The sequence below is a fragment of the Syngnathus floridae genome, chromosome 11 (genome assembly GCF_059516105.1).
Source record: "Syngnathus floridae isolate MCC-2025c chromosome 11, RoL_Sflo_1.0, whole genome shotgun sequence".
Lineage (NCBI taxonomy): Eukaryota > Metazoa > Chordata > Actinopteri > Syngnathiformes > Syngnathidae > Syngnathus > Syngnathus floridae.
Window position 1 is genome coordinate 11,378,134 of NC_142423.1, and position 27,018 is coordinate 11,405,151.

The 27,018-nt window shown below is 40.7% G+C and overlaps 1 long non-coding RNA gene across 1 annotated transcript in view; it reads left to right on the forward strand.

Annotated features, from left to right (window-relative positions):
- Positions 1 to 21,767, forward strand: part of LOC148391084 (uncharacterized) — a 32,473-nt gene extending 10,706 nt beyond the window's left edge. The window contains exons 3-4 of the long non-coding RNA XR_015861365.1: positions 19,338 to 19,502; positions 21,569 to 21,767. This is a non-coding gene — a long non-coding RNA (uncharacterized LOC148391084). The remainder of the gene's footprint in view (positions 1 to 19,337; positions 19,503 to 21,568) is intronic.
- The last annotated feature ends 5,251 nt before the right edge of the window (positions 21,768 to 27,018 follow it).

A 27,018-nucleotide genomic window follows, 5' to 3' on the forward strand; every position in this document is an offset into this window, starting at 1 on the left:
CACACATTGGAAGAGAGCAAGTAAAGGTCCAGACTAGAAGAGTGTAGTAAAAAGTGTAATTACAGGGTTAGCTGAAAAGTAGCGCCATGCGGTTTGCTCTCAAAGGTGGCGCTGATCATAAATCAGAACCTTGTTTGCTTTCCACTCAAATTTGACCGGATCTTTTCGATGTGGCAAATGAGTCTTGGTAGCCAACGTTGACCTCTGCCTCATTCAATAACTGCGATGCATTCGAAGCTGCCCTAATGCACAGGTGGCGGCGCTTGCTTCGTAACACCGATGATCTTAAAGGGCTGTCTGTTTTTCCGAGCGATCACTTATCTAATTGACGTTCAAGGACGCGTCATAGTGCAAACTTCCACGGAGGGCATGTGAACAGCTTCTTCCCCACCGACATCAAGGCGTTCCGTCATACTTTTTGAAGTCAAATAAACAGTCACAAATGAATAATTGATTTTATATATGCATTATTTGGGGTGAAGGACTCTGGAATATGCATGTCTGGAGTTCTTCAAAGACATACTCGATGCATAAGTAATGTTTTACACTTTCAAGTGTAAAGTCCCTATTTTGCCTCAGGTGCTCGATTTTCTCTGTTTGCATCGGCGGACTTTTCTCCACAAACACAATAATTTAAAGCAAACTCGAAGGAGGGGAGGAAAGAATACGGGCTACGCTCACTATTTGTGATTTATTGGTCATTTTATTAGCTACTTCTGTCGACGGTACTTTTCGTGCATGATAATAGTAAGAGCATAGCACTTGCTTTGCTCCGCTGGGGTCATGTGGAGTTATTCCACGCCAGTGGCATCATGTGCTTACGTAATATCTTTCAGGCTGCTAAGGCAGTCACTAGCTATGGGATGGTCATAATGGAAATGTAATTCTGTCGGAGAGATTAGATTCAGACCACTTGACCCTGCGGCAAAGCTTAGCTCTCCTCTTTGCACATCTGTGTGGACATTAATTGGCTCCAGTGGTTCCAGGGGGTCTTTCTTAGAATTGGACTCAGCTGAAGGGAAATGTTGTGAGGTCTCCTATAAATCAATGTCAGGCTTCTGGGGAAATTTGTAGGAGGCTATCAAGTGCATAATGACAGGCACAAGAGTGATTGTACGGTCGGTTTAAAAGGCCAAGCTTTTGAGGCCAATCACAAAACCTGTTATGGGATTAACCAAAAATGTGCCCAGATAAAAATCCACAGTATGGCCTGGGTTCTACAACCAGGGGCTTCGATTGGCCAAAAATCAAATCTGCTCTGTTCACTCCCTCAACGGTGCAAACGCCCCTTTCGAAATTCCAACACTTCACTCTGGGCCCAACGAAGGTCTTCCTACCACCTATCCTGAACATATCCTAGCGTACCGTGGCTGAAAGGCAGACTTTAACCCGGATTAGTCGGCAGTCCATCACAGGGAGCACGTAGAGCGTCAAGCACTTCCATTCACACCTCAGTGGCTGAGTGGGAATCGATATCACACAGGTTTCTCAAAAGTAAGCCATGTGCACTAATACGTTATTAGTGAAGCCATCTGACAAAAAACAACAATACTCTGTTCCTGATGACGTTAGATCATGTTTACATTTTGTGATCTCTTTTCTTAAAAAGTAACCATTGGTCAAAAGTGATTAATAATGCAACCAAATATGAATAAACTGAGGACTGTGCCTAAAAACAACATTTTATTTCATATCAATCTGCTATTTTAATTCTTACTTCAGAGTGTGGTGAGAGTAGGAAGACTATAAACAAACATGAGATGATTATTCTTTTTTTTTTGACATTGCATGATTAGAACGTTATCTCGAGATATGACACGCAGCGCCACTCAAATTACTACTATCTACTTAAAGAAAATATATATCTGATGATATTGGTGTAGGAGAGATAGAATACATTAAAGGCAGAAGTAACAATCTATTTTTACTTGTACTTTTTTTACAGTTGCCATAATGTGCATCAATGATGGAATTGCTCCACCACAACAATCTATTTTTACTTGTACTTTTTTTTACAGTTGCCATAATGTGCATCAATGATGGAATTGCTCCACCACAAAGTGAATCGGTTGTTTTATAGATGTGACATGCGAATGGATAACACATCGTGAGACTGAGTACAGGAGTATATTATGGTATTGATGTTTCCGCTCAACGCTTATATACGCTGTGGATTTATTTTGAGTGCTAAGAGACTTTCCTGCCTTCCTCACCTCCCTTATGCAGTTCGTTGTGTCCTGGGACTGATTTACAAATCAAACACTGAAGGTAAAGAGCAGAGTTATACATGGTAAAAGGCTGGAAAATCAATGCCAAGTACCTAAGAGCACAATGACATGTGAGTGTGTGCGTGCCTGCGTGTGTCTTGGGACTCCTGAACAAATGCTGCTGATTGGCCCGACTTGGGTCACATCCAGTTGGCGCCATTCCGCTGGGAGTAAGTCGTGCGATACACTTAATTATTTTTCTTACAGCGGAGTAGAGATCCGGTCAACCTGAGCCCTGAAGAATATTTAACAGTTGAATGGATGACACAAGCAAGGGGGGGGGGGGGTTAGGGTTAAATATAAAGTTATTAAAATGTACTATGCAGCTCTGAGGTACAAACATTTGTTCATCCTATCTATTGTTTGGATCGCTTCATGAAGTCGGACAGATTCTGATAAACAATGCGATGATGCCCAGATGAGTATTCCCACGATTGCCCTAATGGGGGTCAGGCTGCAAGGCCAATCAGCTCTGATCCCTCTCAGAAAGAACTAGCAAGAGCAGAAGAAGACAACTTATATCCTGCCGTCTTTTGGTGTCGAAATAAGATACTCGGTATGCATCTCGAGGATTCGCTTTGATTTTGTCTTATATCAGCAATTAACGGTGAAGCGGCTGATAGTGATGAAGCCAAAGTTAATTAACACGTTCACACTTGGAGTACGACCGTTACGCAACATCGGTTCAGCTCCGACTGTCGTCTGCTTTGGGCTTGGGTTTCTTTACCCTTCAGTGATAATAGAAGCAGGCAAAAAGCAGAGTAGAAATCAATGAGGAGAGATTTACCATTAAAAGGCCCCTTGTGGCTGAATTGGGGTAACACACACAAAGAGATGAAATTACTGCGCTCAGTACCGCAAGAGCTCCAATTCCACTGCATCGTTTGTTGAGGTCACTTGGAATTAAGTAGGCCAAACGACTAATGAGCGTGTTCAAGTGTAAAATTCGGGAATATGATCAAAGAGAGCAAAAGCGAGATGATGACTCGTGATAATTAATTAACATTTTTCCAGGGACCCTGGGCAATTAATACAAATAAATAAAAGTAAGGGTTATCCCACCATCGCGTTTGTAAAAGTGATTCAAGTCATTAAAAAATATAGCAATGCAATGTTTGGTACTAACTGCAAGGTATGTTTTTTTTTCTACTGGCTTAGTTTGCAATTAGTTTTTGATGACCTTGATTTGACCAACTTTGAAACGTTCCCGCAAATAAAAAGATAATTAAGTCTTTATGTTGTCTGGATTTTGGACCACCGAGGCCCTTGGTGAAAGCTTTAGCTTTTATATTGTCACTTGATCGTGGGGACACCGAAAATGGCAGACGTGAGACAGGACCTGCGGTTTTGCAAAGGAGGGCATCCATTACCCATATGGCTTAGCCTGTACGGGATTGTAGGCGGCTTGTGGAGCCCAGCTGACACTGGATGATCGAGAGGCAGGGCACATCCATGACAGATCAATAAGACCGGGCGGATGGGGGGGTCTGCTCTCCTCATTTTAGAAACTTAATATGACACTAACTCGGTGACATTCACATGGTTACAAGGTTGCAGCTTACTAGCTGAGAGCTGCCTGCAGGCTTTGTTTCCTTTCAGTTTTGGTGCACATACTCAAGGATGACAACATTTTTGGGACAGAAAGATTTCAACATCAGCATTTTTTTAGGTGTTTCCTTCCTCTTAATACAAAACGTATCAAAATTTGCAAATATTAAAAAGATATTTACACTGTTAAATAAAAAGCAAAATAAATAAAAGCTGAGGACATTTCAAGGCAAGTTGGTAGCATTTCAAGTTGGGTAGATCAACTGAATATTTTAAGTTTTGCTCAATGTGGAAATTGGTTTTCCTTTATTTTCAGAGAATAAAAAAAAGTTTTCAGAGCCAATTATCTTTTGTATTGTCCCCCCAAATTAAAACATTTTAGCAAATTATTTTGGAACAAACAAATTCCTCGCTTTGTTGTGCTAACTGACATTGCTGTTTCAATTCAATTGAGTATTTTAGTCCCACAAAAATACAAGTCGTGTTTTTTTTTTGGTTTTTTTTGACTGTATGAATGTTTCATCTGTGGTTCCATTCCAAGGCTGTCTGAGTGATTATTTTCTCACAAGTGTCCTTTACCTAAGACATGGGTGGTAATATCAGGTCTAACAGCAACACATTTTTTAAGTATCATAATCCAAGAGATTCCTGAGCAGCACGAGTAAGGCCAGCGAGAGAACAAAATCGAGAGAGAGTGAATCCTGGAGGAAGGATCTTATAGCCAACAAATCCGGATGTCTCCACTTTAAGTAGGGAACTAAAATGAAAGAAGTGAAGAAGGGAGGATACCCCCTCGGGCCGGGCTCCATCACGCTCTTATCACCACCAGCAGCCCGTGGCCGGAGGGCACCAAACAAATAGCAAATGGGTCGTTTCCAGACAACAACGAGCGGCACAGATGACAAGCGGCGCTTAGCCCTCGGATGCTTAAATCACCCTCGAGCGCTTCTACAAATTGTCTGTGATCCACCAACTAGATTCCATGTTGTATTGTTTTAAGATGTTGTTTGTAATTAGGAGGACACAAAACGGTGGCATTTCGCTGGACTGTAGTTTTCTGTCATAAGAGAAAACACTGTTGAAGAAGAAAGCAACATAATGCCTTTTCAGAGAGCCCCATGTCTTATTTTGATAGTAGACATGATGTGGTTTTCTTTGTATTACGCTCAGTAGCAGCATCTAAGCTTTGTTCCATTGATGTCTTGTGATTGAATCCAAAATCTAAAAATCATTTTCACATAGTCACTGCTTTGTACAAAACACGGCCGAGTAGTTTTATGCCTGCGGGTCACGTATGGAATTGAGCAACAACAGTAAGGCTTGCTTTGAATCGGGATGCAACAGCCGTTTTTCGGAGTCTTGGCCGTTTTGTTGGCGGAGATTATAGGTTTGCAATGAGGATTGGTTGTGAGGGAAACGGGAAGCTTTCACTTTTTTTTGCCGTTGCGCTCTCAGCCACTTCAATCCCCCCTGGGATAGGAGTCCAAACTGATCCTGCTGATCTCAGTCTGAGCCACTTTGTATCCCTCATACAAAGCCTGGACCTTTTTACTGCGTAACATTTGCTTTTAGCCAATGTACTCACCAAATGGACAAGTCTACCCGCCAGAATCAAGACAGTAGGTAGGCTATTGAGGAGCATCAGTAAATACAGCCATTAATACATACAAATATTTCTAACAAATAAATAGTTTGCGCCGTTGTGGGTGTGAATACAGACCATTTGATTGGAAGTAGATTTCTCGGTTCTGTATCATCCACTTCTGTATAGTATTCAGGAATTATTTATCCTAGGCTGGTCAAAATTACGATATAAGGTCGTATTGAGCCTCTGAGGATTTTTAAATCAGGACCTGGCACTCAACTTTGGGAAGGAATATGCTAATGTTTGATTTAAAATATATACGGATTTCTAAGGAAACAAACAGTTTAAGATATTCAAAGGAGAAGCAAAGAGAACAAAAGAATTGTAAAACAATGCACAGGATTTGTTTGTGTTGTGTTGCCATCGTGCATTTAATCAAGTGGGCACTTTCAGAGCCAGGGTCTTGGAACTCAGAGTTTGAGCAGTTTTTATGAATGCATTTAACCTTCATGCATCGGTAAATTCAGTATTGTATGGAAATATCATTGATTTATATAGAAAATGAAATCTATATGGTCACAAAGTAAGCAGTGGACATCACGATTTGGGGTTTATTTTAAGTGTGGGGGGGGGATGGATTATATTTCTTTATGATACCAGCACGAGAGCATTTTCAGCCTGTGTCCTTGCAATGATGACATGACCAATTTGAAACGCATCTGTCCAATTACACCTGACAACCCCGAGATAATTAATTCACTTCCCCCTGGCTTCCGTTGGACCACTATCGATTTCAGCAGTTTAGCAGCCTGTAGAAGTACTTTGTCAGTCCCAGCATATGGACAATAATATATTAACATTCAACACAAGATATATTGTGCAGAATCACATTAGGAACATGCTAGTAACTTTGAAAACTACTGGAATTGTCACATCAATAGACGCCGTTGTTTCAGTGAATAAAAACAATATTTCGTCATTGCTTTCAACAAACCGCAACGCACTTGTACTTGCTGACTGATGAAGACAAAGCAGATCGAGGATTTCATCACTGGAGTGCCCTTCTGCACAGAATAGCTCTCTGCAAGCAACTCCACTGAAAATCAATTTGCATCCCTCATGATGAGCTGTGGACGATTCCCACGGATATGTTTAGTCGTTCTCGTCAAATGAGATTACAAAATACCGTCGCAAATTCATTTCTTGACGCATGTGAAGTGCCGTATGTTGAAGTGGTCAGGGTACACCGAGTTTTTTCTGCGAACGGATGGAAATAAACATTTTCATTGCCCCCGCACGTCATTCAATGATGTATGATGCGTCCTTGAGAAATTGTTCCACTGGCTGCCTTTCCATTCTTGCTAGGAATGAGACATCTTGAGATATTTTACCTTCAAAGCCAACATATGAACGATCAAAAATCACACCCCGTGTCAAGTCAAGTCGCACGTCGTCAAAAGAGTTAAGCCGACTCAACGACCCCTTCTCTGATAAATGCTTTACGGCCATGCAGTTGAGTGATGCTCTACCCGTTTTCTCGACTTGGAAGTAATCCGAAGTCTCATTTTGGTGTAAAACTGCAGCGCTACTGGTCATGCACCCAGTGCATGTTCCTACCCCCCAAGTCAGAAAATGATTTTCTGTTCGTCAAACGACCCCAGCTGTATGCAAACTAAACAGATACCACAAATCCATCAGAGTTGGAGCTCCTCCAGATTATGGCGCAAAACCGCCAGGGAGAACCGGGAGAGGGCCACAGATCAAGTCCTACTTCATTGGACACAAATTTCAAATCACTCCGAGTGATATACTTAGCCGCAGGGCCGGTCCAGAGGCCACTGTAATGAGATTCCTACAGCTTCAACCAGCCAGCTACATCCCCAAACTGACTTACTCATCTCATTTATTTCCCAAATGCCCTGAAGTTCCAATCTTCATGATAGATAATATGAGGAAGGTATAACGTGTTTGTGAACAGTCGAGTGGGCGTCCAAAAAAAAAAATTAGAAAACATTCAGTGCACCACACAAGCTAGAAGTTAGCTGCAGTTTTTTTTCCATATTGATTACAGCATGATGGTTTGTTTTTTTACTGTCTTCATTATTAATTCATTGTTTTAACTGCGTTTTTTGGTATGCTTTATTTTTTGCTCCACTTTGTATGCAGCTGTGGTTGTTTAAAAATGTTTTTTAAATACACGAGTTGAGATATGGTTCTAATAAGAAGCATGGCAAATACATCAAAAAAGCTTAAAGCTTTATTTGTGACAAGTTCAAAAAAATTTTGGTTCATTCAATGTTAAAAAAATAATTGACCAATTGTGTTAAATTCGGACATTGATGAAATAATTGGTTTGGTTCACCTTATATTACTTTACATGAACTAAAAAAAATTCACGTTGCACTAAATGAATTAGTGACCTGAGTCAAAGCGCCTAAATAAATAGTTTTAATTTTTCCAGTGTAGCTGTAAAGATGTCTCATGTATGTAGTGTTGAATTTGATTTGAATGTTGTCAAATACGCGTTTCCGTCTGAATGTGTGTGTGTGTGTTTGCACGCAAGCATGCGGCACGTGTGTGTGATTACCGAGACCTGCTGAGAGCACCCAAATGCACCCAGAGGGGTGGCAGGGGACAGCTGGCAGCGATGGACGAGAGCAGAGGCTGCCAAGCGACGTTAGTCACAGCCATTACTCACGCACTGTGCGCTGGCACACACAAAAGCGACTTCGCCCCTGACGTCCACATCGCACAAAATTCTCATTAACAATTTCATGGAAAGAAAGGATGGGGGAGCAATTAGAGATGGGCTCAAGATGCTTTAGAGAAAGAGATGAAGGATCATCATCATCAGTACCATAATCATCAGTCCTTGGCACAGTTACAGACATTTCGGTGACTTCCCGCGGGTCTTGCCTAAAATAACAAAACGCTAGTAAACTCCTTCTCATCTATTCAGTCTGAGAAGTGTTTCCGAGGTTCCGCCCGGTCTCTTCCACCTTTCTACGCTTGCAAGGACAAACTCGTCCAAAGTAGTGATGATCCCCGCGCACCAAGTTGTGATCTAGGCCAGGCCTTCATCTTCCACTTTTAGAAGGCTGCTAATGAAGTCACAAACAGGCTGACCCTGTGGGACACACACGCCAACTCTGCTACAAAGATGGAGGCAAACTTGAGGACTAATTGGGAGCACCCATATTTCCAGTGTAATTGCACTTATCCGGGGAGTCACCTTCGAGGGTCATTAAAAACCCCGAGATTAATTGACCCCAGTGTTACCCGGTGAAACATAGCGAAGAGCCTCGTTTCATGTTTTGGGGGGATTTTGACGCGCTCGCTTGCGAGAGACACCGTTTGCTTAATCTCGCCTCCGCTCTGACTAACAAATGCCGGCGGTCGTTTTCTTTTTATAGAATTCTCCGTGATCATCATTTTGCAGGCCTACTCCCACCAGCCCACTCTAATGGGTCAGAGGCAGCGTTTTAAGAGTGTGATGCGGTAATGGCAATGCTTTTAGCTTGCTCATGTGCAAGGGAATATGGGAATAACAAGCAGCACAACATGGAAGCAAATATTTGGTGTGGGCTGTAAATTATGACCGTGAGGCAGCTTGTTGCGGTGAGTAACACTGATAAACACCGTGTGACTTTCCCAATATGCCAGAGCGGGGTTGATCATGAAAGTCAATGTACGGGGGTGGGTGAGGTGGGGGGAGCTAGTGGGGGCCATATCATGTGGCTTTGCTGCTTTTAAAGCTCATGTTTGCTTTCAAGGTCATATTGTCACCGCACGAAATGGCCGCGTTTCTACGACCTTGCTGTTCCATGTCTGAGGCGGTATGTGGAAGCTCATAAGTTTGGTTCAAGGCTTCCAGTCTTAAGTCTTTAGTCAATGTCAAAAGTTTGGCAAGATCAGCTATTCAGCCATGATGACTCAGCAGGTCGGCTTGCTCTCCTGAGATGCAGGTTAGCGTGTATATAGTCGACGCTGGAACACACATTAGCCCAAATGTAAGTTAGTGTTCTGACAAAATGGTTCATTTTTGGGGAAGCCCTGTCAGACCTTTACCTCCTAATGAAACCATTGTGTTTATTGTTTTTGAATCATCCAAGTATATTACAACTGGAATTTAAGTCCGACTTGTGATGAAAAATTTTTCCCGCATCACTTGTGGTATTGTTTGACATCGCCATTTGCGGTTCATTAATTTTTCTTTGTAAAACAAAATTGGCTTTGTTGTTTTGTTTGATGACATGCTGAATCGATGAATGCAAGCGGGATAGAATTTTGCAGACACGGTCAATTCGGACGGACCAATCAATTCATGCTTAAAACAAAACAAAAACATGCATACAGAATAGAAACAAAAAGTGATCAATCTTGTTTGTTCATTTTTTATGCAATTACCTGCTGGGTGAATGAATGGAGGACTTCTCTAGTGGTGGAGTTCTTTTTTTTGTGTGTCTCTGCTGTTTGCTTGAGCAAAGAGCAGAATTAGTCTAGTGTCTCTGCACTTGGAGGAAGAGATGGAGTTTGATGGGCTTGACCTTTCATTTGCGTGTGCCTCCATGCATGGCTCACCAGCCTCGGAACAATGTGTGTGCGCAAACAATATGTTCGTGAAGGCACTGTAATCGTTCAAATTGAGTAAGAGGGACGAGGTTAAAAACAAACAAAAAAACAAGTCGAGGAAGGGAAAAAGCTAGAAAGGTCATCATTGTGCTCTTCAGCTGTGTGCGGCAGGTAAAACCTGTTGGCCATACTTTTGAATACTGTTTGACAGTGAGAGTGGAACACTGGCTGAAGCAAAATGTCAACATGATAAAGCTAACCTTTACAAGCAATCTTTGCTTTAAGTGAGCTTGTGTCCCAGAATTAATAATCAGATATATCAAATTGTTTTAGAATAATTAATTGGCAAAGGTTTGTCATATCGTCCCACCGCGGGGGTCTATAAATCCTGAGCTGGTGGCTAATATATTCGCCGAGGCGTGCTCGTGTGAGACGCCTGCAGGGGAGGAGGAGGGCTTTTTATTGGCAGTGAGGATGCTGCTTGTTAAACAAGCCTCATCAAAGCTCGGCGGGTGCCAGGCTCATGTGAAAGAGAGATCAATCTGTCCGACCTGTGTCAAGTCTTTGATAGATGAAGCGAGAGAGAGGGAGGAGCCATCATCATATACCTCGGAGACGAACGAAGCCCTCTGGCTGCCGCTCAGACAGCTCGGATATGCCGCACGAATCTCAGCAAAGCTGTCAGCCACCAGGACTGCCTTGAAGAAAAAAGTTGATTATGTTGGCCAAACTCTGCATCCTTGATTATTGTGACAGTCAGAGGTCATGATGTGGATACAACCGAGTCCCAGAAGGCTTTTGTTTATTTCCCAGTTGTGTTTAGAGAATGGTACCAAAAAAAAACCAACAATGTTATTTTCTATGCAGGCACAAGATTCAATAAGACTCACTGTCCAATGTCCTCTTCCGCATTTTGCTTTACCGATTGATAAATGACTTTCAAAATTAATCTTTATTCATGAAATATTTCATGATTTTCAACGACCCAACGTACCGTTTAATACAATTTCAAGATTTAAAAGAAGCTTTGTCTTAATTGCTTCCTGAGCGGTGAACGTCCCCCCACCCATTGGTTTGTAGTCCAAAATCTATGCATGGCTTAATGAGCGCTCGTAATGCTGCACAGTAGAGGGCAAAGATTGATGGTTTTCATTGAGATAAAGGTAACCTCATCAAATTACTGTTCATAAAACATTATTCATTAGGTCAGTGATAAAGCTCCTACCAGTTTGTCATCCATGGACAAGCTTCTTAGACTCATGCATCCTTTGCTCTTCATTTATTTATTTTTCAGCATTAAAGGAAATTTATAACATTTCAGATTCTTTACAATGTCGATAAATTCCAACTGACAGTTTAAACGCATATTTGTCTTTATTTTTCGCAAAAAAATAATTAAATGCAGGAGCTTTCTGCATTCTCACTGCACAGGTATCGGGTTTGTGAAAATGTGAACACGAAGGTGAAATGAAAAATTCACAAGGGTTCTTACCAATTACTGTATTGCTAGCTCTGGTGAGCAAATAAGTTTTGAAGCATGCCTAGACTGTTCTTGCCGCTGTTGATGACTTGCAAGCATCCTGCTGTGCTCGTGCTTGTGTGCTCATTGAGCTTGCTCCATTGTGTGTCAGATCAAAGTTGGTGCCAGCTTGTCTTTATGGGCTATGTTTGCCAGATAATAGTGTGTTTTTTTGTACTCTGCGGAGCAACCCAACATTTAAAATCAGGATTCTTCAAAGTGTCGCAAGTGTTTCATATACGAGACTTGACTTGTTGATCGGTGAAAGCAGCTTGCTCGGCCAGTGCTGTGTTTAAAGAATTGTCCAATAGTTAACGATTCTGATAGCTTCTGGTAGATTGTGCTTTAAAGGATCTAATCTGATTATGATTTTATATCAGCACAGGCCGCTTTGGGGCTTTCTTGGAGTGTTTCTGAAACTCAAACAAATTGCACGTGAATAATTAATACCATATATGCAGATGTGAAGACCATCTAGAATCATCAGCATTGTATTTGGCAAAAAAATATATACATGTATCATTAAATCATGGCAGAATAATTCAAGGAAAGTGTTGTAGGTTCAACAGTTAATGTGATACAGTTTTGTAAAATTTTCGGTGATTTATTTCACAAAAACCTTGCCGTGAGCAATATTGTTCAAATGAGCCCAGAGAGATACATTTTATTAACTGTGCTTTAAATGTTAACCAAGGCTACATGTAGCCCATAATTTAAGTATAAATGTAAATTTGAAACTTGTTTTTTTGCCTTCACAGAATGTAGTCAAAACACCAGCGAGGGTGGAGATCAGGGTCTAGTAAATCTAAGCATTAGTAGAAACTAATGAAGCTAATTTCTTCCCTCTGTAAAAGTATAAAATTGGGGCATGTTATAGAGCCAGCATGGATGAAGAAGCAAATGCAGGTGTTACATCATCAATGAACTGAATATAACTGAACACTGACCTTCGCCGTTCTTTTGTTGTCTGACTAAGGGCATGTTTGATGGTAAAATTAAAAGGTCACCATCTCAAGGCCAGATCATTTCTTGCAGCTGACAAAGCCATCAATTAATAGAGGTGATGGAGATGACTGTGAGTCAAGTCCAAAAGAGATGAAAAACATCAAATGTGAAAAGATGAACACGTTCACCTTTTATCACACAATTACAGCTTTGAAGAAAGGTATTTTCCTTGAAAGAAAGTCAACGCGGCACGATCACTGAAACCCGCTATATAAAGTTGAATTTCCAAGTGACTGATATGAATTCAAATGGCAAATGGCAAGTAATTTTATGGTTGGCGTGACAATTTCTCAGAGGAGACAGACAGCCTCTTGGGCTATATTGTTGATCTCTCTATCTTTCTATATCTGTATACGTCTATATGTGTGTGTATATTTATGCATATACCGTATTTTCCGCACTATAAGGCGCACCGGATTATAAGGCGCACCTTCATCGAATGGCCCATTTTAAAACTTTGTCCATATATAAGGTGCACCGGATTATAAGGCGCACTGTCGGCTTTTGAGAAAATTGGAGGTTTTTAGGTGTGCTTTATAGTGCGAAAAATACGGTATGTATATATGTATACGTTTGTGTATATATGTGTGTGTGTGTATATAGCTTTTGAGAAGTTACGTGCAACAAAACCCTCCAGTGGATAGGCAATGAATCAATTGTGTTGCTGCTGAATCCCCTGCTGTAACTTGAGTTCCGACAGCTGTAATAAGTTAAAAGCAGACTGTCAAAAACTTATCGCCACCTCTTGGGATGACAATGGGGATATAAATAAAGGCAACAGAGCATCGATAGAAAAAAATAACGATAATGCACCAAACACGGATGCTGGCTCGTCATAGGGAAAATGAATGATCTTATGCTTCTTGACTGTTTGCTTTGTCTTACATCATACATTATCCTAACACAAAAGGCAGGAACCGTGCTTGATATGATCGAAATAAAAAAAAGGATTTGCCTGAAAACTATTAAAGGTTAAAATATAAAATCTCAGCTCTACCCTGGGATCCTCTCTGCACTCAAGTGACACCGGGGATGATGGCTCGGCTGTCATCGGCGCTGGCCGAGCCTTCCCGGCCCCTGCAGGACATTCTGACAGCACTGTGCAGCGACACACTTGTACACACGCACGCTCTGTGAAGGAAAGAGTTGCCTGCTTCTTCCTGTCTGCAGCTGTCAGAAAAGTACAACTCGAACACTTGATAGTTTATGTACGGACACTCGTTTGTGTTTTTATTTGGTGTCATGTGGTTCCTGAACAAATGTCTTCTCAAGATTGCTTGAGAAGTGTGTTTGCAGCTAATGATGACTTTTACGCTATTGAGATTTGTCGGCAGCTAATTCAGTCAGGGGAATTTGCAATATTCTTAATCTTGCCCAGAACGAGCCTCCGTGTTTGGCTCATCCTAGATGCTATGATTCATTGTCTCCTTTGAATAGATTACAAGATAAATCCAAAGCAACGGAGCTACAGGAAGTGATGTCCCGAGCGATAAGACATAGAGCTTCATCATTTGTGGCCATCTTTACAAATGACTTACTTCCATTTTTTTTTTTTGTTTTCGCTTTCTGCTTTCTTTCCTACCGCACCTCTTATCTCGCAAGTATAATTAAAGTCACAAAGGAGTATTTTATGCTGGACATATAAACCTATTCAAAATGGAATTAAAGATGTTATCACATAAACTGAAATAATAAAAACGCTGTGGGGAATTACAATCACAATCAGCAGGCTCCACTCTCAGCTTTTCTCATCCCGAATTAAAATGAGACAAGTCCTTGAAATGTGAATATTACAAAATAAAAACATCTAGCCAAGCAACTTTTTCTTTTCGGAGTGCCGCAGCTGCTGCATTTGCAACTTTCTTTTGTGCTTTCTGTCCTTTTCCTGAACAGTTTATCCGAATCACAGGAAGTGATTTAGTTCACTGAGATGCAAAAGCAAAGCAACCTGTGTAAGTGCATGCCAGGCCCGTGAGGCTCCATTTTATTTAACATCCAGCCTTCCACACAATCAGATCATCCTCCTATTTTTCCTGCTGGGTCGCGGTAACCCCCAAACTTTTTCCATGACCTTATTGCAAGCCTGCAACGACAATAAACTCAAAAAGGGAACGAGTGGGAGGCAGTGTGCTTATCTATGACGCACATCTCATCAAATAAGCCGCATCACTATTTCAGTGAGGCTAAAATTGGACTTGTGTTTGCTGTAAGGAAGTCATGGCTGTATTATCGAAAATTGGATTAGAAATATTCAATGCTAGAATGAGCTTCTAAAATATTAATACCTAAAACATAAAGTAGTCTTCACAGTTAAGTATCTTATTCTGGTAATACTCGCTCCATAATCATCAACTGGGTTGTCACGCTTCAATTTATGGACGACTTGGAGATGCAGCCTAATATGAAATAGAACGTCCACTTAGTTTCCCGGTTGCAGTCTTATCCCTCTTGGCGGCAATCTGCATGCTCTTTGTCTTTGGGCCTGCGTATTTCCTCAACACTAACAGTGTGATTAAAAACTCATTTCAGCAGTAATTCCATCGTTAAGCACCTTGCCTTGTCCCGAGTTAGATTCTCATAATCCTCCCAGTGACGAACGCCTCTGCTTTGCCGAGGCCATTCCAACCTGCCAGTGCAACAAATGTTTTAATTAAAGGAGGAAAAAGTGAGCTCGGGTAGTTAGACATGCTTAATTGAGGTTGAGAGATGGGGCCTTTCAATGTCGGCGGAAAACAAACAGAGACAAAGCTCGGTTCAATATAATGGGGAAAGAGCAAGATGGCTGAGATTTAGTTAGACAAAGAGCTCCCACTTGCATCTGCGGGGGGGACACTCCTAGCGTCAGGGACATCAAATAACGTGCGGCGCTCTGGCAACATTAAATATTCAAGGATACCTCTTTGAGCTTGCACTCAAATATTCTTTGAATATAAGTTTGTCACCTTTGGTTTAATAACAGGAGATTTGTTTACACCGTCGTGTCAGGCTTCTACCACCCGCTTGAGCGTAGAGTCTTAAAAGAAACCTGCATTTGGTTCCGGGATCTCACCTGTCGGATGAAAACAGCTTTAAAGATGGAATAATTGAAGTAATGCGCTACGTTCGTAACGTTATTACGTCATCATTGAAGTGACTTCAAACTCTCCCACTGGAATCGCACTGAATGTGCACAATAGCATCAAAATGAAAGCGACTTGCATCCCTTCCTTGCTGCCTGCTCTCCATTTCTTGTGTTGTTATGATGAAATGATGAAAAAAAGGGGGTTGGTGTCATCAGTCATGGCGATAGCATCAGACTGAACATGAATATGTTTTGGTTCAATGACATATTGATTAAATCTCAGCTACCCAGAGGCAGTGACATGGTTGTCATCAGTTCGTATTGTTTTGTTTATTCATAAAGCAAACGCCCGTGGTCACTGATTAATTATTTTATCGATGACAAGGCTCCGAAGCTAACAGAAATAATGTATGCTAGTCATCGACAATATGAGGAAATATTCAGGCGCTGGAAGTATTGGGCGTGTACTGGATGTATGGATATTGATTGACAAATCATTGGGCGAATTTTTGTTTCAGCACATCTTTTATTCCAACTAGTATTACCTGCCTTCATGAGACTAAACCACAAATGTTCATATTCTGCAATTTGTGTGGTTCTGGTCACAAATGGATTGTGTTGCTTCTGGAATGGAGTCGGCCATTACTCATGAATCCTGTTGACATGGCACTTGACGTGTCCAATTTACCCAAATGCCTACTTTGGATCAGTGCAGAATTCAGTGACCTTTGCTGTATCAAAAAACTTTTAATTTAAGAATACATTCTGGTCACCCACTGACTCCTATGTGAAGTCGGGATGTGGAAGCAAACTGCTGAGCTCAGCCTCTTGAAATGCAATATCGAACGTGTACATAACCTCAGTCAGGAGAGTAAAAGGGCTCAGGTTCAACGTGGTAACGACGCTTCGAGACACACGGCAACGGCAGACATTATACGCCGAGTAATTGGCATACAGAGGTTCCGTTTGTGGAATGCTGACGTGGAGGAATCAGACCACGGTCAATATTATCTCAAGAGCTGGATGTCTCGATAGCACCAGAGTGAATATGGAGCTTCATTCACTACTTACACGTCTTTGTCTTATCCGTTATGAAGGTTTTTTTTACTTGCTGGAGCTTTTTGGATTATATTTTGAACATCTATTAAAAGGGGGGAATTTTATCAGAATTTCTCTTCTTGAGAAAATTTTTTCAACAAAATGGTTTGCCACATCACTGTAGCCTGCTTGCTTTCCATGACTACGAATACAACGTTGTAGCATGAAAAATAGCCTGGTAGCAGGAAATGGAATCCGCCTTGTTAAATTACCCCTTTCGAAAGTATACTGCAATAAATCAGTGTGCCTCAGAAAACTGGAGCAGTTGACTAAACTCGAATCTGTGAGGTCCAGCTTAGACAAAATATGGTAAGCTATACTCAATGCTGAATAAGGGCAATAAATCAAAGGAGATGGATGCTGCTTTTTGTTTGTACCGTACACAGTGAAAGACTAAATACCTCCAAATATAATTCTTCTTGCTCCCTGTTACATTCTAGATACGCATACACATGAGTTGAGTGCCTTTAACAACGGCGAGGCTGACGGATGGTCAAAACTGTTTCTGCCGCAACGGGGACGCATCCATCAACACAAATGCTGAGTTAGGGTGTTTACATACCGAAAACAAGGCGCCTGCCAACCCGCAGAGAAGGGGGGAAAAAAACCTTTCCATCAGTGATAATGATCCATAGCTATTCAGAGAGGCAGGAAGCAGACAAGTCTAGCTTTAACAGTAAGTGAATGAATTTTCTTCAAGCTCCAGAGAGTCATTCACTGGCAGGACAAGTTGACCTCCTCCAAGATAAATGTGCGTGTGTGCATAATGCTGTGCAACATTAGACGGTGTTTTTTTTTTTGTTATTATTTTTTGTAGGAAGGACTTTTAAATTACTAGATGGTTTATGAACTTGCTGTGTTTGCCCTTGGTTTAATTCCATCGATGCATTATTGGTCAGTGTAAATATGAAGGTTTACTCACTCACTCACTCACTCACTCACTCACTCACTCACTCACTCACTCACTCACTCACTCACTCACTCACTCACTCACTCACTCACTCACTCACTCACTCACTCAGAGTCATTAGTAAATCCAGACAGCATATTTTCAGACTGTGCCATCTTGCTGCTTTATGACAGGTCGCAACTGAAATACATTTTTAGGCATTCATAGGGGAAGTCAAGTCAAATTTTAAAAACATATTTTATGCACCTCCGTTTGTTTCAACATGACATTCTGATTTTTGCAATATGAATTAAGCAGCAGGAGCCACTTGCTTTCATCCATCTGAGAGGGTGGCCATCTTGCCACTTGTTGACTGAAAATAACATCACAACCGTGCAGATAATGCCAGTCACAGCTCGCCCGCTTAAAGTCACCATTACCAACTGAGTGACCAAAATTGGCTGTAAAAGATCCATATAATCCTCACTCAACCTAATTTCATAACCCACCATGAAGCCCACATGCACACATTGGATGTCAGAGCTTGCTGGGAGCGCCCGGTAAGGTGAGGAGCTGTCAGTGCGACAAATAATAGCAGCCCGTTGGACCATTAGTCTTGCCCATTAGGCCTGTTATGATTGTTGTCTATCTGGGCCACACATCTCCAGTCACAGTCGCAGTTTGACCCAGGGCGCTCCCACCCAAACAGGGACAGGGCCGACTGACACTTAATGACTTTTCACATGCCCACCTGGGACTCCCACATTCCCCTTGTGTGCCGTTTGATCTGTAATGGTCACCATCCAGACTGAGAATTGAAGTGTTCACCTAAGGCTAAAAAGAAAAAAAAAAAAAAATGAAGGATTGTAAAAAGTCATTTCAGCAAAGAGAATATTAAGTGAATGCATGAGCGCCCTCAGAGACAAAATGTAATACATAAGCAATGGGAGTCAAAATATGTAAAATCGTCATCTGTTATTGCAAACCGTTGGCAAATGGAATCATGTGACAATATATTTGAAATAAAAACAGTCACGTTTTGAACTTCCTGCCAGAGGAAGAAATCAGTAACAAAATAGTTTCAAGACAAAAGTCACATTGTCGTGGATGCACTTTGTACTGTCCTGATTTTTTATATATATATATATATATATATATATATATATATATATATATATATATATATATATATATATATATATATATATATATATATATATATATATATATATGTTTATCACGGTTTACCTCCTCGCCTCTGTCAAAACAAAATCATCTTTAGCATGACACCTAAAAACCCAATTTCAGCTAAATCCTGTTCACAGATCCACTAACACACCAATCCTCTCATCTGCTTTGAGGGTGACACATACTCAATACACTCTTGGCTGGAGAAACAAATGGCGAATTTGGACGGGGTCCACGAGGCCTACAACCTGACAATTATTCCGATTAAGACTAATCGGAACAAGGGAACAAGGGAGCTCACGATCAAAATATTGAAAGTTTCATGCACTGCAAGCTCTTTTGCATCTGTTTTCTGCAATTGATTATTTTCATACTCATGTAATTTTATCTCCGCATCTTTAATATTGTTAATGACTCTTAAAAACTGACAAATGAATACAAAGGTTTTCAATTGAATAAAATGAAAAACACAATAATGAACTAATGTTTTGCGGGTGACTTTTTGAAACCGCAGCAAGGTTAGAATCATTTTGACTTAAATCTGACTATTCATGTTACAAATGCTGACATTTTTCAGGTCTGATCATTTGTACCATTCCTTCCAGGATGAACATAGTGCCCAGGGGCAACAGTTGTTTGGATGTGGGCCATCCCCGTGTTTACTTGACTGCCCTGAAGGGAACCGATCCATTGAGGGCATGCGGGCGCCTGTTGGGCCGCAAGTGCACTGAAACATATCACCCAAACTCACTCCCTGCAGACAAAAACCGGTAGGTTGCCATTTCTTGCTTTATATTAGGGGCGGGGCAATTGGCATATCTTCCATGAAAAATGGTGTCTTGGCAATCGTCCACTACTAACATACCAGCATCGACAAGACAATCCTTCTGTTTGTTAGCTCCATCTGTCTACTCATTAACGTTATAAAAATGTATCTGCCTCTCATCTGACATATTCACATAACCTAAATGTCAGTCTGAGTTAGTTAATCAGTAATCACCATCCTGCTTTTGATGCTAAAAATGCCTCATTCATGTCAGATCGCAGTGTTGACCGACCTCGTACCTATTTCAAAGGCGTGCAAAAAATAGCAGTGACGCACACACACACTGCCCACTGCTGTCAGGCTTGATACCATACTAATATTTATTTCAGTTGAAAGGTCACAAATGGCGTACAGTATATTTTATTGTCAATCGCAAGACGATGCTTCATGCACGTTGGCAGTAAGACAGTGATCTACTGAAACTACGGCCTATAATGTTCTTAAAGTGAGTGATAATTGGTGGTGAGGCAGTTATTGTTGTTTTCGCCCATCTTGGTGCGAAGCGTTAATTGGAGTGAAGGTAACTATAATTATAGAACGTTATCACAAACACTTCAAATGTAAGTAACAAATTACATGAGAGTCTGACATATTTATCCTGTATAATTCTATATCCGGTGAATACTGCATGGCATAATTTCAAAACTTTTGTTTTCCCCCCAGGGCTTCTTTTTAATTATGGCTCAAAGGTCTCTTAACATATTTTGAAAAGAGCACAGTGCTTCGGTTTTCCCAAAGCCTTCACAAGTTTGCAGATGGTTGTGGATCATTTCGTCTGTTTTAAGTTTGCAAAACTTTGTTCCACCCACTCTCTGCTTCCCCAGCTGGAAAGGATAAAAACAAACAAACAAACAAAAAACATATTCAAGCATTTATTTGAAAGCGTCACCATGGTGTTAATTGTATGCCTTCTGCCACCTGATGCTCACTAATCTTTCTGAACACTGTTTATTTATTTTACTCATCTTGCTCTTCCTAAATTTCTCTTTCTCTCAGAAATCATCAAAATAGGCAAGGTTCACCCTACTAAAAGAAAACTGCAATTGCTTTTCTGGAGTTTTTCAAGTGGTTCAAATTTTCTTTATTCTTTCAAAGGCAGAGAATTGTCACCTTTAAACATTGCAGCCATGTTGGCAGTCCATTTTTTTTATCGTGACATATTACCTGTGCATCATTAAAAAGTCTTTCTCGGCCTGGTAGATCTTCAAATGGGTGTGGAAATGCAATTGATAAGTAATTAAGACGATCAAAGATGATGAAAAGAAAGTGTTTACAAAGAGATTCAAGGACTCATATTGGCGCTTTCAAATCATATGACAAAGCTCAACCTTTAACACTTGCTTCCCTTTCATGTGTGAAGAGCTGACCGTTGGAAGGAAATGATGGACGACTGCTTAATATGTAAACACATCTGAGTGTTGCAAGTTCTTTCTTTTATTCAATCGCATGAATATTTAAAAGCTTCTTTCCACACCAGTCCCAAATACTGTTTGGAGAAACAAATAAATGAATAACCAGTGCCTGCATTTAAATTTATCTGTCATTGAAAGGAGTATGAAGAGGCTTCATTTTCTCCCACATCAATGATAGCGATCCATCTTAACTTGAATTTCCAATGCGAGGACAATTTCTACTTCTTGAAGGGATCTCTTTGTTATGGAGAAACATTTTAAAAGACAGTATGCTAAAAATGTTTTTGTTTCCGCAGTCCATTTATAAATGGAAACATTCACCAGTACGTTATATCCGATGTGGCAGCTGTCAGTCGAATTAAGATGACATATTATCTCCTTAAAGGGGCCCTGAGGTCTTTGCTTGTAAACAATTTATTTCACACTAGTTTACCTTGACTGTCACTTTGCAAAATGCACATCTTGTATTTCCTCCACGATGGAAAATACTTTCTCTCTTTTTTTGCCTTGCTTGTTTTTGATTCATAATCAGTGACTTTTTCTGTACTGGCAAATAGCAATTATCATCATCGTAATTGCGGACTTGGTATGGTTACAGGAATCATCTATCAGCCAGGAGACTTTTGCATACCGCTTCTGGCCGGCTAAAGATGCGTTTAGATTATTAATCGGATTACGGGGAAGCGGTGCCCCCAGCTGACTTGACCTTCACGCCAGCGACGATAAATAAAACGGCCTCAAGGCCCCGACTCCATTGTGTTGTTGATTACCAGGTAGCTTCCTGTTAGCCTCCAGTATACCAGGCAGAACCTGAACCCCACTCATTGCGCTGGCTCCTCGCTCGCTGAGATATTTTATCTTCAGATCCTACTTTTTTAGTCCACCAAAACACTTTGACACTAACGCCATACTAGACAGGCTTTTCGGAGCCCTGTTAAAGAGACATTTACACTTCAAAAAAGGAGGAAGTTGTCATTACAGAATCTCTCAACATTATAGGAACAGGGGTTTATCTACTAAATAAACTTTGACACTCTGACAAACGTCCTAGACAGGCTCTTCGGAGCCTTGTTAAAGAGACGTTTACAATTCAAAAAAGAGGAAGTTGTCATTACAAAATCGCTCAACATTATAGTATCAGGGGTTTATCTACTGTTGCATGTTGTTTGAGATGTCCGTTGTTGAGCCAGGAAAGATGTGGAGTAAAAGTTGGTTCTTTAATGGCAAGATCTTGGGTTGTTAAAAAATGTTAGTGTACATATGTTTTTGCTAGTGTACAGATGTTCTTGTTTTTGGCCATATGTTGTTGTTATTGTGCATATGTTGTTTTGTGTTATTCACTAAGAAATGTAATTGATATACAGACACATTGTCATTTAACCACAACCACCCCCGCCTTCCTCCAAAAAAAAAAAAAAAAAAATCCCCCCCCCCGGCGTCCTCGAAATTACGAGAAGGTATCCTCTTTTTCAGCAAACCAAATCTGGTCACCCTAAATAATGTGCTTAGTTCCAGTGTGCAATTAGCATACGGCAAATGAATGTGGCTGTATTTCACTTATTTGCTAATTCTATGCCAAAAAATAAAAATAAAAAAATCACTCCTGTTATTTTCAGTCTTGTTTCTCAGCTCAGCCTGTGATTGACCTTTCTATGTATTTTCGTAGAGTTAAAAAAGGGAAAAAATGTGGGTGTCTTGTTAGAGTTACAGTAAGCATAGGGCACCAATTGAGTTGCATTTCTCATATATTACGTGCCTTGTGAGCAGCCTGTTTAAGTTCCGTCCCCAACTGCTTGACGATGTGTCATATTTTGGAGGAATACATTTATTTTAATGCAGTCTGCCGGTCACACTCAGTGCCTCTTTGTGCACAGTTAAACATCAAGTGACACATCATACCGCAGAGTCAGAGCGAGAGAGTCGCTCTATTTTGCTGATATTGGATTTCATTTTGTGATCTTGATTTTAACAAGGTCAATAACAAAATCTGAATGAAAGAAACAGTCATGTTTTTCATTTCCATATGTTGGCTTCCACATCAGCTGCAGCTTCGAAGTAAACTTTGCAGAAGGATTCACTGTGTGGGTGGCAAGACATTCCAAGGCTACAGCTTTGTTTACCTGAAAGGATGTTTCCTGAAAGATGTTTATTTGATTACAGCATATCTCGTTAATGTGGGCCATATGCTCCTATTTGCTATTATGATTTAATGATTCATATCAATAGATACACTATTGATTTTTCTTCTTTGCCTGCTCCTGGACAAGGGGGAATTTCTCGAGCTGTGACAAGGGGGGATTCGGTTGCACTGAATTTAATTAGGTAGTTTCACGTCAGCATAGATATCCTGAAATTCAGACCAGCTTGATATCCTTGTGTGGCCTCCTTTTCTTCTCTGATTTCTTCTCTTCAGAGACAGATGCATTACTGCGGAGAATCTCTGATCTTGCTTCCTAGCTCTGGCAAACAGATATTAGCACATTGTAAAAAACAACAACAATATAAATAACAAAAACTTTTATGTTCAAACTCTAAACCAGTCATTTAGGTTAGAACTATTTTTAAATATAAATTATTGCCATTTGCTGAGTTGTTTGCAGTTATATTATGATGATGGAGGACAACACAAGGAACAATTATTTCTGTAAACTCATATTTTTATTTTATGGAAAATGCGGGAAAGGCAATATTCACCTCAGCAAAATTTAAAATGATTTGTTAGATTGCCCAATACAAAATTATCTTGGTTGAGTGCCTTGACATTTTGAGTTTGAGATTGAAAAGCTCCACACTTACATTTGTATAGCGAAAAAAAAATCGCTTCCTCAAATACTTATTTTGTCGATATAATTAACTTGATGCATGCATCCTTTTTTATATAAATAATTGATTTCAATAAGGCAGTAAATCTATGACCTCAACAAAGGCTGTTGCTCACTCAACTTAGGTCAATGCATACAGAAACCTTCAATTATAGCCTCTATATCGGGAGTACGCATGAATCATTACTCAATTGGCAGTTGATTGAATTTACGTCCATATTTGATTGAATTTGTGTTCTTTTTAGAAGGAAGCGTGGTTATTATTACCATAAGTCATCGCTGATTAGCAATTTTTGCAACGTGAAAGAGTCCATAATCACATGACCATAACATATTTCTCTTGTGTGATTGATTAGATCAGTTCCATAGACAGATATGCATAAGGTAGAGCGGGTATCACATTTTGAAACATATTTCCATATACACAATAGGTGCACAACAACCTGATTGGACATCATTAATCATGTAGGAAATGGCCCCGTTGCAGAATACAATATGAATGCTCACGAGCCGGAAAGTATTTTTGTGTCTGGTTTCCAAACAATATTTTTGCAACTCTTCCTGCAAATGATCACACTCCTAATTGACGGTTTCATATGACAAAACATTCCGTTATTGGTGCTAATGAACAGACGTTCATGTTTACAGCGGGGAGTAGATGTTGGAAGTGCAGATATAAACATCTCGCCGGAATGTGTTCTCTGCCTGCTGAATTGAGACATTCACCTCTCGTGTTCTGCCTGCGTGATGAGAAGTGACACGTGAACTTCCTTCCTGTCAAGTGTGTTGGATGTATTCGTCTGACAGGTCCTGAGCTTTACTTTGCACTCGAAATCCCCTCCCCTTTCACACCACACAGGTCAGGGATTCATGCGTGTGCATGTACCAGGCGGGGGGGCTGGGAAGGCGCTGGAGCGAGTATCGAGAGAGAAGCTGTCTTCCCTTTCAGTCAAGCTGTTGTCAGGTCTTCTGGGGATAAGAACTCCGACAGTGTGTCCCCTACCTCACCTTGCACTGATCTGGGCCTGATATCCACTTTCATTCATAGTACAAATGTGTGGAGTGAGTGTGAGTGGCCACTCGAGTGGAGCAACTTTGTCCTTTTCCACCAAGTGCTTCTGCGAGGAGAGCACGAGTGTCTATGTGTATACTCCCCCCCTTTCCCCTACTCTATGTTGCCCTGTTTAATATGATCTCCAGCACACAAGGCTGACTTGAGAATTAATGCTGTCAGAATACAACATGTCAGAATTTCACACTTTCTTTCCTCTAGTGACCAGAATTGCTTTTTCTAACAGAGGGGAGATTCTTGAACCTCACCCGCGAAAAGCACAAGTGAATTCTAACACGGTGGTAGCAATGTGATGGTCTGGGGCTGCTTTGTTACTTCGGAACCTGGACTACTTGCTGTGATCAATGGAGCGATTAATTCTGCTTTCTACAAACTGCCATCGGTTTTTGCCGTCAAGCTCAAGCAGGACAAAAGCACCAAACATAATAGCTGGTCCACCTCTGAATGACTAGAATGGCAAAGTGTCAGTTTAGAGCAAAAATAAATACATTTTCATCACTGCTCCAATGTGATAGGAGACTATTTGTCACCTTTCAGAAAGCTAATTGTTAGCTTTCTGATTATTGCAGTGTCACGGCTTTTTCTGCTCAGCACTTAACCAGCTGAAGTTTCCCGCAGATCTATTACAACAGTTCAAATATTATTATTATACCGTCAAGCAAAAACCCTTTTCATTTATATTGACACACAAGAGTGCTGAGACTGCGAGAGCCAAAAGACTGATGAAGAAAATTATTCGTACCCTTTCATTAAAGGCTAAAAAAAAAAATAACCCCAACAACAGTCAACACTTGTCAAATAACTTGAGAGTGGCGAAAATGGAACTTTACAAATTGTATATTGACAAGCCGCAAAACTTTGGACAACTGTGAGGGGCTTTTTTTGACATCTCTGAAGCTTACAGCTAAAAGAACATTGCACTTTCTGTGAAATATGGAGACGATCCATTATGTTCAGGGAACTGAACATTTGTTCATTTGACATATTGTTGCTTTGTATGACGTATTGAGTATTTTTTTATTTTGCTACTGTACTTCCGTGATACTCTTTGTGGTTATCTTAGGCAAAATACTTGATGTAGATCTTGGATAGAATTAGATTTTACAATCAATCGTAACATAGTGGCTGCAGGCCAATGTATTTCACGTTTTTTATCCCAAATGTTCACATTCCATCCATCAAAAGAACCTGACTGCGCAGTTGATGATTTACAGAATCCACTACACCGTCGTTTGCATAATCAAGGTTAATCGCACTTTTCAATGACACAAACATAAAATTTGTCATCTCTTGCCAGAAGATTCTTTGTGTTCATCAAAGCTCAGAACACTTTAAGCCACAACTTTGGCATGAAGCCAACAACATACTGTCCGCCAAACCTGATGCTTTCAAAGTCCGTATCATCTGCTTTGCGTGTTTTCTGGAAACACACTTCAAGAAGCAAGCAGCCTCATTTTGACCTGGAATAGATTTGCACATACGAGTTCAGCTGTCATGTAACAGCCTGTCCATGTATGAGGCCCCGCCTACCTGTCCCATCCTAAGCTTCTGCATGACAGGCAGCAAACCAGTCCTGACAGGGTCCCCGGCAGTGTCACGGGCTGACCGTGCAGACCACTCACTACCTGTCTTCATTCATTTCCTCTTTTCTGCTCTCGCGACCTGATCCAAAGAGCTTGCAACCTCGCATGTCTGCACCTTCCGCTCTCCTGAAGAATCACAGACACTGCTCAAACATGCCATTCTGATTTTTTCTTCAGTGTACACAATGGCTTGGTGAGGGAGGTGTATCAACATTCATCCTTGAGAAACTACTCGGCTATTTATTTACACACATGTAGTGTAGTCCTTTCGTTGAAATCCAGGATGGGGCCTCACCAACTAATCTCCGGCCGTCTCAACTCCAGTTAAAAAAATGGTTGCTGTGTGTAAACACAAACAAATCATGCGTGTGACTCGCTGATTGGGCAACCCGAAAATTCCATTTCCAAATGTTGTTTGGATTTTCAGTGTTGATATACGTTTTACCCGCAAGGTTATCTTACATGCTTCTTCTGGTTTTGTTTGTACAAGCAAACAAACAAACAAAACAAACATTTATGTGAGGCACTGCCGCATAATCTGAAAGCCTAAATGAAATCAAGTCCCCACAAG